Consider the following 16,778-nt stretch of genomic DNA (forward strand, 5'->3'; position numbering starts at 1 on the left):
CAAATTGTAATATTAATTAAACATACAGATTAATTACTACAAGAAACTAATAAAAAAAATCCATTTTTGCAGAAAACAAGCATGAAATAAAACATTTTTTAAAACCTTGTCACTAGGCCTTATTATACTATGGTAGGATAATAAGGCCCAAGAACTTAAACGCCCTTAAATAATCAAAATAAGCTTCTAACATTGATAATTCAGATCAATATTAATATATATGCATTAATCATGTTTGAAGTCTTCAAAATGACAAAAAATTCTTTGTTTAACAACCGTCAGGGCACTCAAAATTATCTTTGTCATAGACTGTCACACCGACGCATTCCTTATGATACCACTTGCCGATATTTTAGATATAGTATCATGGCATTCATCTTATCCTCTCACAAGTATGTGACAGTAATAGCATAGTTTTCCTTAGTATCATTTCCTTTATTGTGGGTTTATGTCTTTTTTATTTTCTTCTCTTTCATGTTACTATCAAACAAATCTTTGATGACTGGGGTTCTCTGATAATTAACTGCTTTTCTTCTAGCAATTAGTGGGGGGGGGGTTCATAATTTTCTCTGGTGTAGGCATAAGCTCCTGAAATGACGCACTTTTAATGGAGCGTAAGATTACATTGTCTTTTTTTATCGTCTGAACTAGAACCGTAAACCACGTGGTAAAACTTTTCAGAAGGTCTGCTTGGGGTACTACTATAACACTGAACCAATTAGTAAATAGTCGTAACTACTTATAAGCATCCGTAATACATTGAGAAAAATTTTAAATAAGATGTGATGTGAAACAGACAAACATTGTTGCAAAAACAAAGGAGTATAATAAGGCCTACGGTCAAATTTGGTAGGCCTTATTAGCCGCTGACATCGTGTGCAAAGAAGTACACAAAATTACAATAATTGGTTTATATATATAATTCAGACATCAAAGATCGATAGGAGCATTGACAACAGAGAACTGGAGCTCAAAACTATTTCTAAAAGTGTAACGTTACAAAAATTATTTAACATTCAGTAGAACGATTTTTTATTATCCGTGTTGCACAACCTCTCCGCGCAAACGAATCGCGACGCACCGGTCGAAACATGTCGCGACCAGTATGAAGTGCCATCTATGAGTGTTAGATACCCACGAGTGCGTGCGTCCTTGAGTGGATACGAACATTTTAAACTGTATTTTTGTTGTTTAGGCCTTATTAGCAGACAGGTCTTAATACCCGCACCTACCTTACACAACTTTGAGAAGTGTAAAATGTAGCTATAATTCTGAAAACTTTCACATCAATTAAAGAGATTTTCAGAGCAATACAATTGATATTTAAATTATAAATAAATCGATCACGTGTGGCATGGTTCGATGTTTCTCCCTTTACATCTTAAATAAATTTTGATAGCTATTAAAAATTAACAATCACGAATTTTACAATCTGTGAGAAGTTCTGACTGTACGGAGCTTTAAATCTACATAAGGCATTGAGAAATTATTTATAATTTTTTTTTATTTCGCTTTAAAAACATGGTAAACTGAAAACATTTTTTATTTCAATATTTGTTTAGAATCTCATTGCAGTTTTTTTTTTTTTTTTAATTCCCATTACAATTCATTTAAGTTTCAAAACTGAAGAAAAGAAGATGGCGGAGCAAAAAGTTAGCATAACATTAAATCATTATTTCGTAATAGGTGAATGAAAAAAAAGAATTTTTTTTAATCATTTAATCTTTTTTTGCCAAGAAAAGGAATTTCAAACTTTAACTTTAAAAGTCATTAATGCAGCAGAGTACACACAAAGTTCAGTTCAAAGATTTGTTTGTCTGTCGAATCAAAAGGGTTTGAAATCATTTTTCCGAATATTTCTGCTGAAATGGGCATCAAATACTAAATGACGTAGTTGGAAATTTAATGATCATTCCGAAGTGCACGACTTACTTTTCGAGTCGTCTCATTAGAACTTTTAAATGGAACTTCTCTTTCATTTCTGCACTTTGAAAATGAATCTGTCCAATTAAGAAGACAAACAAGAAGTTTTTGCTTCAAACAAAACAAAGCCTTCAGAGAAATAATAGCTTAAAAACAATAGAAAAATTTATATTTTTTTCTTTCCTTCTAAACAACGAAATCCTTTATTGCTTGACAGATTAAGAAAGAATCACATAAGAAATTTTATTTTCCGCCTATGTAATTTTAAGAAAACGTTTTTTCCCCCGCTAATTCAAGCGAAAGAAATAATTAAGCAATTTAATAAATACTGTACGGATAAACAAATACAAATATGTATTGTTTAAGTTGCTTATTCCTCAGTGTGAAGATGCGGTTTTTCAAGCATTTCTCCTATCAGACATTTATTCAATACGTTAAAAACGTAAAGAAGCACAGAAAAAAAATCACAGTATCAGAGTCCCCACACTCATTTCAGAAAAAAAAATTAAGGACTTCTTCAGAAAATTCAAAGACCATAAACTTTTATACTTTAAAACATGAAAAACACACGATACTCATTAAAATTATATCAATTGTTTTCCAGGTTAACCTTCAATTAAAAATTTTCGCCTACTACTTCCGTGTGGCAAACAACTGGGAAAAGTAACCAAATTTCCCGAACATGGAAAAGTTGCATTCCACGAAGCTCTTGATTTATTTTTTTTTTAATATAATTTCAATGGGGTGTAAAAGACGAAATTCTGTCTTAAAAACATAATTTTCAATAAAAATTTATTGGTACATTTACGCGTTAGGGGAAGAAAAGGAAAAAATCTAGAAAAGTTTTCTAGTAAGTGTTTGTAGAACGTTCGACTGAATTTGTTGAAACTAACCAATAAAACGATACTCTCTACTACTTTCCTAATGGAACATCACTGATGAGCTATAGTTTTCAGTTAATCGTTTAAGAAAAAGCGTGAGCATTTTTTAAAACCAAACTATCTTCAAATCTATATGTTGAATTCCCCCCCCCCTCACTTCAATACAAATAAAATATTTAATCAAACCAAATCAAAATCTATTTCATACTTTCTGTTTCTATAATTAGTTGAAATTAATTTTTATTTTCTTCTATATCTAATATGTATAGAATACAATATTGGATTTGTGAAATTTTTCGAATTTCGGAGGCTTTTGCACGTTTAGAGGTGTGCCGAGTCCATTTTGACCACTTTTGGAAAGAGTCTGTATGTATGTCTCGAGCGGTTATGGCCTGATCGATAAGGCATCGAACTTGTGACCGGAGGGTTCCCGAGTTCGGTCCTAGCTGCAAATACCCACGTCTTCATTAATGTTGAGGGTGACGTTGAATATGCTCGTGATCACTAAGTCCTCCAAGTGAAACAACATCTCTGGGGGTGCTGAACGAGGGATTGCTCGGTTTCTGGTCTGGATCAATAAATCAGAGCTGTCTTCAGGGTCCCATCCAACTGGTTAAACCACAAAAAGTGGTATGTATGGGGGACCCCAGGGCCGATCCTAGCAGGTGTGCAGAGTGTGCGCCGCACAAGGGCAGCCAAAGCAAGGGGCGGCCGCAGGCAGCATCATATAGTTCTTATAATCAAGCAAAAGTCCTCAAGAATTTCTCACAAGATAACTTATAATAAGTAGAATAAATATGCTGATTTTTAAATGTTCAATTGTCAAAGTATGTGTCGATTTCCCGACAGCATAGTTTAAGAAAAATGGAATGTTAGGGAACATTGTGCTGGTTCATTGTCATAATCTCAACTCTTAACACATATGCTTCATTTGGTTGCAAAGTTTGTGACAGAACCGGTAATCAGACATGGATACAGGGGAGGGGAAAGGCCCTCTTCTGAAGCATGAAATGGTGCCGTCAAAAAGGAGCACTGAGGGCGGCCATTAATGTTTACCCCTCAAGCTTTCACAGACCTAAACAATGAAGACATATTTAATTTATATTTAAAAAAAAAGCTATACTGATTAGATACTCTCGCAAGCATTTCAAACAACAAACTATGTAACAAACTCTGTGTTTAACAATCGTGGATGCGTGGAGAGAAAGTGGAAAATTGCGACTCCCTTGAGAGTAACATATATGAATGACGAACTAAAAATGTTGTACTTTTCCCCCTTTAAGACAATTTTTCTGATTAAAATCTTGAATGAACTTCCCGGTGTCAGATCAGGTAGGAGGACAGGTCCCTTGCACCGGGAAGCAAATTTAAATGTTGCTCCAAAACGAAGATCCAAAAGAATGCGATGACCTCCTTGACGAAACTAAAGAATGCTTAAAATTGCGTTTCTAGGACTTTACTTTCGGAAAATTTCGCTGGTTGAACCATCGATCTTAAGGGCCCAATTAAGTCTCTGATTCACCTCTTCCACCTTAACTTAATCAAACATAGCCTAAAAATGTTGGCTCCAAAATCCAAAACATGTTTTCAAACGACAGCCCTTCCTATCACCAAACGTCATATAAAATTGCTTTCTCTTTTTTCGAAATTTTTGCAGTGGAGGACTCCGAAATCCATTCGCAAACATTACTACCAAAGACAGAGACTCAATTCGCGTCTTTAGACAAGCCCCTAATTTCACCCCCTCTCACTTAACATATTGAAAAACAAACTAAAATTGTGTTATTCAAACATCAGTTTCATGAACTTTTGGGGAAAGACCCCGGACTCCCCTTTTCTCCAACGCAATCACTATACCTGAAAATTTCGTTTTTAGACGGTTCCGTTGAGCCACAGCTTCCTGTCTAAACTAGCCTAAATTGACTTCAGTTTCAAAAACACAGTTCGTGAGGGCACACTGAACCCACGCCAGCTCTTAGTCCCATCGTTATCAAACAATGCTTAAAATACGATTTTGGGACTTATATTTCTAAAGAATTCCGGAGGAGAACTGCCAGACTTATGTAACTTTTTACGGCGCTAGGGCATATCCATCAATCGTCGAGGTGAGGTGAACAAAAGTCTATAGTTATATTTTTCAGATATTAATGTTGAAAAATATCCAAAAGATCCGTAGAAGCTTCCCAGTTTTGTTAACGTCACCAAAGATAATATAAAATTGCGATTTTAGAAATATCCACTTAAGGGCTGCAAAATCCTTCCTTCCCAAAAATAGCCTATAATGGATTTCAGTTCCGAAAAATATTTTGGTTCGGAATATTTTCACGTTGCCCTTATTGGTTTCAAATCTAGCCAAAAATGGGTTTTTGAAAAAATAGTGCCGAGAAATTACCGGAGGATAGCCGCCAGATGCCCTACCGTCACCAAAGGCGGCCTAAATTTGCGTTTTAAACTTATATTTCGAAATCTTTCGATGGGAGACGATTGAATCTCCCTCCCTTTGCAACGTCAACAAAGATAACCCAAAATTGCGGGTTTAAAATTTCAGTTTCGGAGATTTTTCCAGAAGAACGCCTATCCTTCCTAAGCTACGATCTTAAAAAATAGCTTCAAATCGATTTCAGTTTTGAAAGAATTTTAGGAAATAACTGCAACATTACTTTCACCAAAAGTCTCAAAAAAGTTCCTGAAATTTCGATATTTGACGTCAATTTCGAAAATTTCTCCATGCACCTTGAATATACTTGACTCTTTTCATGGGCGGATTTATGGGGGGGGGCAGAGGGGGGCAATGCCCCCCCCCAGTTTTGGGAGAACTTTATGTAGTCATAACACATTTTTCAAAAATAAAAAAAATCATTATTTTTTCTTTTTTGAATAGTTTGGAAGAGCATGGGTGGATTTATAGGGAGGGCATAAGGGCAATACCCCCCAGTTTTGAGAGGACTTTATATAATAACAACACATTTTCCAAAATCTTAAAACAAAAAAATCATGCCTTTTTTCTTTTTTGAATAGTTTAGTGAAAATGAAGAGAATAGCGAATGTCCTTTTCTGATGGGAGAAAAGAAAAGGACAAAAAAAAAAAACTAACATTAAATACAAATAGTGCAGCTGTCACTGGGGTGCTGAAAATGTGTCTAAATTCACTATTTTGGACTGAAAACCATTTGGGCAAGTGTATGAAAATATAGGCTAAACAAGCTATACATTAAGCTGCAACACTCAATAATAGTTGACGATTATTTTAACAAATTATAACCTAAAGCAAATGGGGGAGGACCCCCCCCCCCATTTGCGCTAACAGAACGATCTACTCGTTATGATTTGTGTCCACATTTAAAGCGGATTTGTGCATAATATTTATGTTCTTAGTAGATTAATTGGCTTTTTGAGAGATTCTAAAAAATAGTTCCCCCCCGCCTTTTTTTTTGAGAGAGAGAAATTTAATTCAAACACAAACTGAATAAATTTAAGTTATCTGAGTATTCTGATTAATTGAATCTTTTTACTTAGTGGGAAAGTACTATTTTACTTACTTTATAAATACTGTTTAAAAAGTAAGTCATAATCATCTAAGTCTAAGTGAGTCAGTCCTTGTCATTATTGAAATCTAAATAATTGAGTCATCAAAAGTTTTAGAAAATTTGTAAAATTTTATAAAAATCTAAAAAAACCCTAACAAAGATTGGTAAAATCGTAAAAATCCTTTAATTGTGAAAACTGAGGAATTTTTGTAAAAATTACAAGAAAATCAAGCAAAAATCTGCAAGTAATAGTGAATTACAAACAGGGCTGAATTTGCCTATAAGATAAACAAGCTATTGCTTAGGGCCCATGCTTTGAAGTGGGTCCCTAACTCCCCCAAAAACAAATTGCATGATTCGTTCCTTAAAAAATGAAAATTGGTTGAAAAAACTAATTTTACTTTCAAGTGCTTGAACACTTTAAATGTTTGGAAACATGTGGCTACAAATCTTAAATTTTAAAATTTCTAACAAGTGGTAGAGGAAGAGGAATGCCAAAATTTGTCAAATTCAGTCCTTGCCACATCCTGCATTAAAAATGTAAAAATCATGGTTCTTGCGTTTGTAACATATTATTCGAAATAAATTTTTGTGACTCACATGTTTCATATCTTGCTATATATTCAATCCCTAATGCAGTATTTAGCATTGATTGCTTTTATCTTACTTCTACTGCATATTGTTAATCTGCTTAGCCCGAAAAAAAAATCATACACTACCTCTATTCCTTTTCATTTTCTGCATTTCTTATAATTAAAAAAAGGTTGTTGTAATGAGAAATCTATAGTTTATTTTTTCTTTCAAACTTAAAATGGCTGTTTCTTACAAAGTTTGAACAATACTGTACAACTGTATAATCTAGTTATCACTTTCTTTGTCTGTCCCATTAACCTTTATAAGGCTTCAAAATGCAGAATTTTATATCCATTTTACAAAATTTCTTCCGGGGGAGTGAACCCCCGGGACCCCTAAAATTAGAGATATTCTATTTTCCACTTAAAAGGGAGTCCTGTGTCACTCTCTTGATATCAGCCCCCTCTCTTAAGGTCAATTAAAAAAGGACAACATGAAAACACACATTAATAAAAACAACACAAAAAAGTAAAGCATAGACAAAAATATGGGAGTGGGGGGGGGGGGAGCTATAAAAATGTTGCTCAAAAAAAAAAAAAAAAAAATCCTGCCCCCCCCAGGAACTTAGTCCTAAATCCGCCTATGACTCTTTTGTTTTTGCAACCAAACACAACTAAAGATTAACTGAAAATATTTTTCATACGCCAATTTCGATAATTTTCTTGGAGCAATTCTCCTCCCCTGAACCCTTGACACCTCCCCGCCACGCTTCCACCTCCTCCGTCCCTTCTCTGATGTCACCGAAGAAAGACTATAAAATGCGTTTCTACGACTAGAAAATTTTGGTATCTATTACTTTCTTCAAAGATATAAATTGTACCTAAGGAGTTTCTTACTATAAAAAATTTCCTTTTTATAAGATTATTCTTCTGTCACCCTCCCCTTTTTTTTCAATTCGAACTTGGCAGAGAAATTTAAAGAAAGATTTATATAGACGTTAAAGATTAGTCAAAATATGCAAATTACTCTTGAGGGGCGGCACATTAGATCTTTGCACACGGGCGGCCGACACCCTAGAATCGGCCCTGGGGGACCCTACACTGAAAAGTGTATGTCTCAGTGTATGTGTCTGTATGTATGTGACCGTTTTTTGTGGCCACTCTAGAGCAAAAACTAGTGCATGAAATCAAACTAAGCTTGGTACACAAATAAAACAAATTTTGGTCCATATGTAGACCCTAAAGTAATAAAGACCAGTAGAAAAAGTTAGAATCGATTTAAGTGAAACTGTTTCTTTCCCTGAAAAATGTGATTGAAAATAACGAAAATTTTAGGATATTTTGAACCAAGTTCAAAATACATGCTATATACCAACAGAGACTGCAGTTTTGTCCTTGTTAAGAACTCATTAGTCTGGAATCGTGAATGACCGAACTGGAGACAGATGTCATCTCATTGAAGCTGATAGTGCCAACAAATTGCAAGTTAAAGTAAATTTAGCTCAACAGCGAGAGTCTGCAGCCATGGTGAGGTTCAACTCATAAATTGAAGGCAAAGCTTGGGTATGAAGCAGTAAGTTACAGCGGCAGCTTTTGGGCTGTAACTTGCTGCTTAAAGTTCAAAATGTATTAGGAATTTTTGGACAAATTTTAAAAAGCTAGGAATCTATATTTTAGGAACTAATTTGTGACCATTTGAATACAAATTTTTGCAACAACCATTCTTAGTCCCAAATGAAGATTAGCGGTTACTTTGGTTTTCAACAGAACATAGATTTTGATTTGAAACATTGAGGACACAAGGGGGCACATTGATCAGCTTCCTGGGCAGCATATGGACCACGGGCTGTAGATTGGGCACCTGCACTAGAATCAAACCATTGATATTGTCTTTTGCTTATCCGAAACTTCGGGCAAATTAGCGCAGGCGTCAGGTCTGTCAGCTATGGTATTAACAAAATAGGGCTGGCAACCCGGAAGAAAAAAGATGCAAAATAACGTGTTCAGCAGTTTCTCTAAAGTAGCGTGGAAAGGCACTAACTGCAAGTGGTAAGTGCCCATCCTCAACCTATCGCCTCTTTTTAAAATGGAATCGAACCAGAGTGCTAGTTTTGGTTTTCGAGAGTGGACAGTACCGACTACAGAAGGACAATGAAGTACAGGCTCTTTATGGTAACCTTGATAGGTTTGCTAGTTATCCTAAAAAAAAAGGTTTTATGAAACATTAAACATTCTTTATATTCAATGAAACATATTCGAATGAAACAATCACTTTTAATGCAGTTGGCTCTCTGTTTAACGACACTCTATTTAACGACTTTCTCTATTTAAAGATGACTTTTCACGGACCCGCTGTAGTTTAAGGACGCATTCCACTTAAGGACGATTTTTGTGGTCCCATGAAAGTCGTTAAATAGAGAGCCAATTGTATTTTTTAAAGCAAAACAGTTGGAGCAATTTTTTGTGATTTGTCAATTAAAACTATACATTACATTTAAAATTATGATTGCAAGCAAGCCATCATGTTTTGGATGCAAAACTTCACACCATGTAATAACCAAAAACTGAATTTTCATATGTTAAATGACACTCTGAAATCATTCCCAATGTCCAAGTTTAGCAGCCACTTTTCACTCAAGTATGCCAGTTCAGAATTATTGCTAATCCATGTTCCCAGATTGATATAACATTAAAGGAAGTTTTGAGAAACCTTTAGAGACATTATCATTTTCATTAAATTTGCTCTTATAGGAAAGTATCACTTCCCAACAACTATAGGCGAAAAAAAAAAAAACAATACTTTCCTCAAAGGGAATTAGACATAAAAAGTAAAAAAAAAAACTAACTGGTAAACAACTTACAAGAACAACGGGAAACCTTTAAGTTTTTCATGCATTAAATAAGGATTTTACATAAACAAAAAGTATTAAAAATTGATAAGTGGATAAAGTGCTAACAAAAACTTTTGAACAAAGAAGGTTTTGTTTAAGTAATTCCCTCAACATCTATTAGGGTGCACAGACAAATCCCATTTTATAACTTAACAGTGAAAATCGAAGTTTTGCAATTTTAAATAGTTACTGAATTTATTGATCTATGTTTGCCATTTTTTTCAATTTTAACAATTATTTCACAAGATATAACACTTTCTCATTTTTACATAGTATAATTTCATTAGACGGATTTGGCCTACGCTCGCTTAGCTCACCAACAATTTAAAATATTGAGAAGGTATATATCTAAGTATTAAGCAAACTGCCCCTTTCTTTTCTTTTTTTTTTTAATTTTCTCTCATTTAACAGCGTTATAACTTCCATCTTTGCTTGCAAAAATAATTAAAAGTAAACACATGCATCGAACACACATTAGATATCACACTTTGTTGAGATTTCTGCCGGCTGTTGAATGAAAAGTTTATGCTAAATCAAAAAGAAACAGAACGAAAAGTCAACACAGTTGTCAGTCAAGAGATTATTACAACTGTTAGAAATGACATCCCTCAAATTAGAACAGATAAAAAATGTTTAAAACATACTTCTCACATTTCTGTGGCAAAGTTGGTATCAGTCAAGGCTTTATTTCCAAATTCTTGCCACCGTTTTGATATCATGTGCAATATAAGGAATTAATAGGGCAAAATAATTTTTCAGAAATGATTTTAATAATTCCAATAAAACAAACTTCTTAGCCACTATTGATGTCAGACTTACCCCGACTACTTAGCCATCACAAAGTGAATAAAACTCTAAATTTTCAAAATAACTTTTTATTAACAAAAAATTATATACATCATCATCATCATAACCACTGCAAAACACTACTCAATAGTTCAATTACAAACTTTTCAAAAAAAGAAAAAAAAACTGACTGTAAATTTAAAACATACAGTTTAATTAAAGAATACAGTAGAACCCTAGTATATCATGTCTCAGTAGATCGTCGCCTCAGAGCAACAGTAAGATATCTTAGTGTTATTTCTGGGATTAGATATCACATACTGTTGCTCTGAGGCGACGATATGGCGGATTCTGTTATATTATTGGTGTCCCAATGTCCCCGACATTTTAAGAAATAGAAAAGTCCTATTTTCTGTCATTCACTAAGCCAATGTAGACTTGCAAGCTTTTTTTTTTTAATTAATGGACTATATCTACTTCTCATTCCATTCCAAGCTTTTTACACTCTATCAAAAAATCCAGGTTCTCTTACACAGTAAGAGTTTTAATCACATTTAGGGTATTATTACAGTTATTTTGTTTCTGTACATTTTTATTTAAAGCTAATTCATTAAAATATTTTACATGCAATAATGCAAAACATGATTGCAATTTTTTTTTATTGGATATTAAGTTTACGGTCTTTGTTACTATACTGTGTTGTATTATTGTTGTTTATTTAAATTTGGTAAAATTTCGGTTTTCTTATACCGCGATTATGCTATAACGCTGGTGCAAAATATGACCTTCAATCCCTGTGATACAACAGGGTTCTACTGCATTTATTTTAAATGAAAACATAATTTTTACATTATCAAATAAGCAAATAAAAAATAATAAATGTTTTGCACAACCAACAATTATTAATCATGCTGACTTAATATAGATTAATAAAAGATATGGTAATAAAGTATTGTACAAATCATAAATAAATAAACAATAATGCAAAAAAGGTAAGATTCTTCCCAAGAAATATGAAAAGAACATAAATAAAATTTACGTATTCATCATAAAAACACATTTAAATTAAAATTTTAAACAAAAATACACATATATATTTTCCCACTTCCTTAAGTAAAACCTTTTAAATTGAAAACCATAGAACAAAACAACAGTGTTGTAACTTAACTAATATTAAAATAATGAATGGCAATAGACCAAAACTTTGATTATATGAAAATTACAGCAGAAATACAATATGTTTTTTTTAGTACAATTTTCAAAAGAAAAAAAATCAAAATGTGCATTGTTTGTATGTGGAGGAAATAGTGGAGGAAAAAAAAGCTTTAAACTAATGCCTTCTTATGAATTTCGATGAAGTATTACAGAAGTTAAGGAATTACATACAGCATACACCCATAAGAAATAGTGTACAATAACACTGTGATTTACCATGTTTAAATAAACTTTTTTCTTGCATTTTAATGCAATAATATACAGCCAATTCACAATAACTCGAATCTAAAGGGACCGAGGAAAAACTTCGACTTATCGGAAGTTCAATTTACCACTAGTTTCGGTTTTCAACATTTTCATATGAAAAACCATCGAATATTTTGATTAATATGTACAAATAACAGACAGAATTAGCAAACTTAAAAGTTTTTAAGCACAATATGCACAGTTTAATAAAAAATATTAGGAGAAAAAATCAAAAGCATGGTTTTGATTTCGATACTGCTGGAACCATTTAAACAAAGCTGATTCTGCTTCAGGAAAGGTGCACATCTTCATTTGTTTCAAATTCGGATTGATGGATTCTACAGCTTTAGAAGTTTCACTTTTTCTTTTAATATTATGGACAGAGTACTTGCTTAGACATCTTTAATAGTAAAGAAAACCCACTGTCTCTCAGGAAATTATCAGCAAATGATCGAACTAAAGAATGAAGGGGAACACATCTTAACTTAGGTCAGCCTTTGAATAAAGGTAAAATCAGTTGACTTAACAACTTGACAGCTTAAAAGCAAATTCGCTGTCCAGCAACATGGCAAAGTGTAAACAGTACAGAGTACAGTACAACAAAAGAAAACAAGCTAACTCATTACTGCACATGTAACTTCTTTATCACACATTGGCTCAACTCTTCTTGCTTTAGAGGTCTATTGTGCAGGAATTGCAAGTGAAATTGAATTAATTTTTCCCTCATAGTCACTTGTTTCTTTATTATTATTTTTTTTTCATTCTTTAGAAATAAATTTTGAGTCATCTTTGAAAAAACTTCGAGGTTAAGAAAGTTAACTTCAAGATATTGAGAGTAATTAGCATGAAGTTAAAGACAAAGGGGTCGGGACTTGATAAAAACTTTGAGTTATAGTAATATTTGAGTTGTTGGACTTCCGAGTTATCGCGAATTGACTGCATGTATAAATTTTTAGATAAATGTATTCATAGAAATTTGGATCAAAATTCTGCTCAAAGTAATATATTTAAACAGCATTTTTCAGCCTTTAGAGAATATAAGGGAAAAAATTGACACATTCTTTAGTACTTTCGTTAATTTATACAATTAAATGATTTATTTTTTCCCCACTTTACACACCAGCAAAATTTAAGTAACACACTTAACATTTATTTTGTGCTGTTGGTTTTTTACTCTATTTGGATAATCATTTTGAACACAAATGCTACAGAATGACAGTGCAGGAAACTTTCATAAAAATGTTAAAAAGTTGTTAAAGCAGTACCAATTTTGAACAATTTATAAATTTAGTATGTGTGATACTACCAATTATATATTATGAGTTATGCCTAAAATGAATCAAAACTAATAATATGTAATTAAAATACAGACAACATAAAATGGGTATACGCCCAAAATGTCGCGGCCAAAATGTCGCCGGACAAAATGTCGCGGCCAAAATGTCGCCGGCCCAAAATGTCGCCGGCCCAAAATGTCGCCGGCCCAAAATGTCGCCAGTCCAAAATGTCGCCGGTCCACAATGTCGCCGGCCCGAAATGTCGCCGGTCCAAAATGTCGCCACTACAAAATGTCGCCGGTACAAAATGTCGCCGGTACAAAATGTCGCCGGTCCAAAATGTCGCCGGTCCACAATGTCGCCGGTCCACAATGTCGCCGGCCCAAAATGTCGCCAGTCCAAAATGTCGCCGGTCCAAAATGTCGCCGGTCCAAAATGTCGCCGGTCCAAAATGTTGCTGGTCCAAAATGTCGCCAGTCCAAAATGTCGCCGGTCCAAAATGTCGCCGGCCTAAAATTCGCTAGTTCAATTTGTACGAAAAATTTAAATGTACGTCGATGCTTTCCAGCATAAAAGTTGCGAAAGAATATTAATTGCCTTTCAAAGTAAGTTCCTTCAAAAATTCCAAACGTTTTCTCCTGTCTTAATTCGTAAACATCAGATTAATTCCAGAAAATTAATAGTTTTCAGAAAAACATACGTTTTTCTGTATACTATTACAAACGTAAACATGTGAAAGGCTGCTGCAACGGAATTCTCTTTCTCGTTTAATCTGATTAATAATAATACTCAAGATGTAACATAAAGGATCAAGATCTAGAACAAGGATTCAGACAAAAAATTGGTATGGAAGTAAAACTAAACTGTTCTAAACGCGAATGAAAGAATAGTGAGGCGCAATTTGAATATGGCAAGAGAATAGGCGGTTTGTATTTTTTGGCGTAATGAAGTAAAAACAAATAACTCCTTCACTCTAGCATATTATTACGGTAGCGACAGGTCAGTCATTTAGGGGATCAGGCGGAATGGCCCTCGACTTTGAATTTTTTTTTATATACAAGTGGGAGTGGTTTTTATAGCAATCCTATGAAATTTGCATTGGTTATACATACGCCCGTTATGCTCCCTCTCTCCTTTCATTGGAAAAATTCGAAATCACGGGCCAGGGTGGAAATAAAGTAGAAAAGTATCTTAATGAAATTTAATTTTCTCATAGATTTATCAACATTACCCTAAGAACTGTAAAAAAAAAAAAAAAAGAACGAAGTAGCGCTTGTCAGCTAATCACATTTTCCAATTTTAAATAGAAAAGAAAAAATTTCATAATGTAGGGTGAAATAACTGATATCAATGAGATTATTCAGATCAATTTTGACCTAGACTTATTTTTAAAATGAGTTTCAAAAAGTAATAGTTCCAGCTCAATATAGCTTGGTAATTCAGAAAGAAAAGAATATTGATAATAATAATAATAAACAAATAAGTTTTTCTCTCTCAGAAAAAATTGCTGTTTTAATTAGTGAATTTTTACTACGCAAATTATATAAGAATGCAAACTCAGTTTTATTTAACACTCACGCTAGTTAAAGTGCTACAAAAATGAGAGGAATACACGGCTAATTTAGATTTTATTGATATCATGCTCAACCTCTCATATATAAATTCAGTATATTTTTCATTGTTTATTTAATTACACTGACTCACGTAAACGATTACGAAACTCAACTTAGAACGAAAATAAGGCTTGTTTTCGTTTAATTTCACTTGTATACTACATTTTTGTATGAATCCTCGCATTACTTCTTGAGATATAGCAGTCACATAAAACGATAAAAATTATTCTGTGATCCATCCTTTTGGGATGACTGAAGCCAAAAATAAATGAGCAACTCGCCCTTTAAGATATACCTGTAGACCAAATTTTGTCTTAACCCTTGTACAGTAGACCCTCGTTTTACGCGGGGGTTATGTTCCACGGAAATGCTGCGTAAATCGAAACCGCGTAAATTGAGACCTAATATTAGTGTCAAAATAGGAATTAGGTTCCGTAGATTTAAAAAAATACTTCATTCTAGTGATGACTAATTGTATAATAAGTTTAATGTGTACTTATATCAATTTTTATGCACAGTATGCATAAAAAAACAAACTAATTTCGTGTTCTGTTTATGAAGAAGAGCTGACTTTGATAGTTTTTTGGTAGTCATTAAGAATTTTTCCTCCAATTCTTTGCTTAGCATTAACTCATCCATGATCACTTGCATCATTTCCATGATAGAATCTTCTTTCACTAACAAATCAGAAAGATCATTCCTATTGTCTACGGATGATTCGAAAATTTTCAATGTGAGCGTTTTTTTTATTGTGTGCCACCGGAGTCGGTATCCGCGTTGGTTTTGACCTCCTTTGTCACTCCTAAAAGCTCTTCCTCCAGTGAGTTCTGAACTGTGTGAGTTTAATCACTTTACTTCTGATGGAAAAAGCTCTGGAACCAATCGCATAAAATGTCTCCAAGGACCCAAGTTCGATTATTAGCACGCCAAAATGCAGTTAGTTACGTGTAATCTGCAATCTTTAGGAGCTTGGGTTTTGAAAGAGAGGAAAATGTTACCTGTTTGCATTGCCGCATCTGCGTAAAACCGAAACTCATCTGCGTAAATAAAATAAAGGTGTCAAATCTTCAACCGCGTATAATCGAAACCGCGTAAAATAAACCCGCTGAAAACGAGGGTCTACTGTATTACTTTTTGAGATATATCAATCACAGATAATAAAAAAAAAAGGAAAAAACATTCGATTGCTCCACCTTCTGGTATTATTGAGCCCAAAATCTGTCCCCCTGCTGCTTCCTAACATTTTATTTGATTCCGTTCATCATCTTTTGAGCAATGACAGTCACGTATATCGATGAAAACGTTCAGTTACTCCACTATCTTGAACGAACTGACGCAAGAAACCACGCAGCCCTAAATCATAAATAGGTACTTGTGGGTATCGTTCGAATTCTTACTACAGGTTTTGACGTAGAATGTCCCCAAAAAATCGGTCACATACAAACGCACACTATTCTTGAAGAAAAGTTTAAAATAATTTAGCGAACGTCAGAACTGAACGCCGTCAGAGCGTTTTACAGTTGGTAGATAGCGAGTCACAAGAAATAAGATAACGTAACGCTTGTATTCTATTTGTTTGCTGAAAAACAGCTGAGAGTTGCGAATCAAAACGGAATAATCTTTTTAGAATTTATCATGAAACTCAGTTAGAGTCCAGTCCCATTTTTAACGGAGACATTCATTAAAGGCAGTAACCATTTATTCTGCAAATTTGGTGTTAAACATCATTTTTGTACATTTAAATTTTTCTTACCAACTGAATAAACGAATTTTGGATCTACGACATTTTGGCCCGGCGACATTTTGGCCCGACGACATTTTGGACAGGCGACGTTTTAGCCCGGCGA

The sequence above is a fragment of the Uloborus diversus genome, chromosome 7 (genome assembly GCF_026930045.1).
Source record: "Uloborus diversus isolate 005 chromosome 7, Udiv.v.3.1, whole genome shotgun sequence".
In the NCBI taxonomy this organism is placed as follows: Eukaryota; Metazoa; Arthropoda; class Arachnida; order Araneae; family Uloboridae; genus Uloborus; species Uloborus diversus.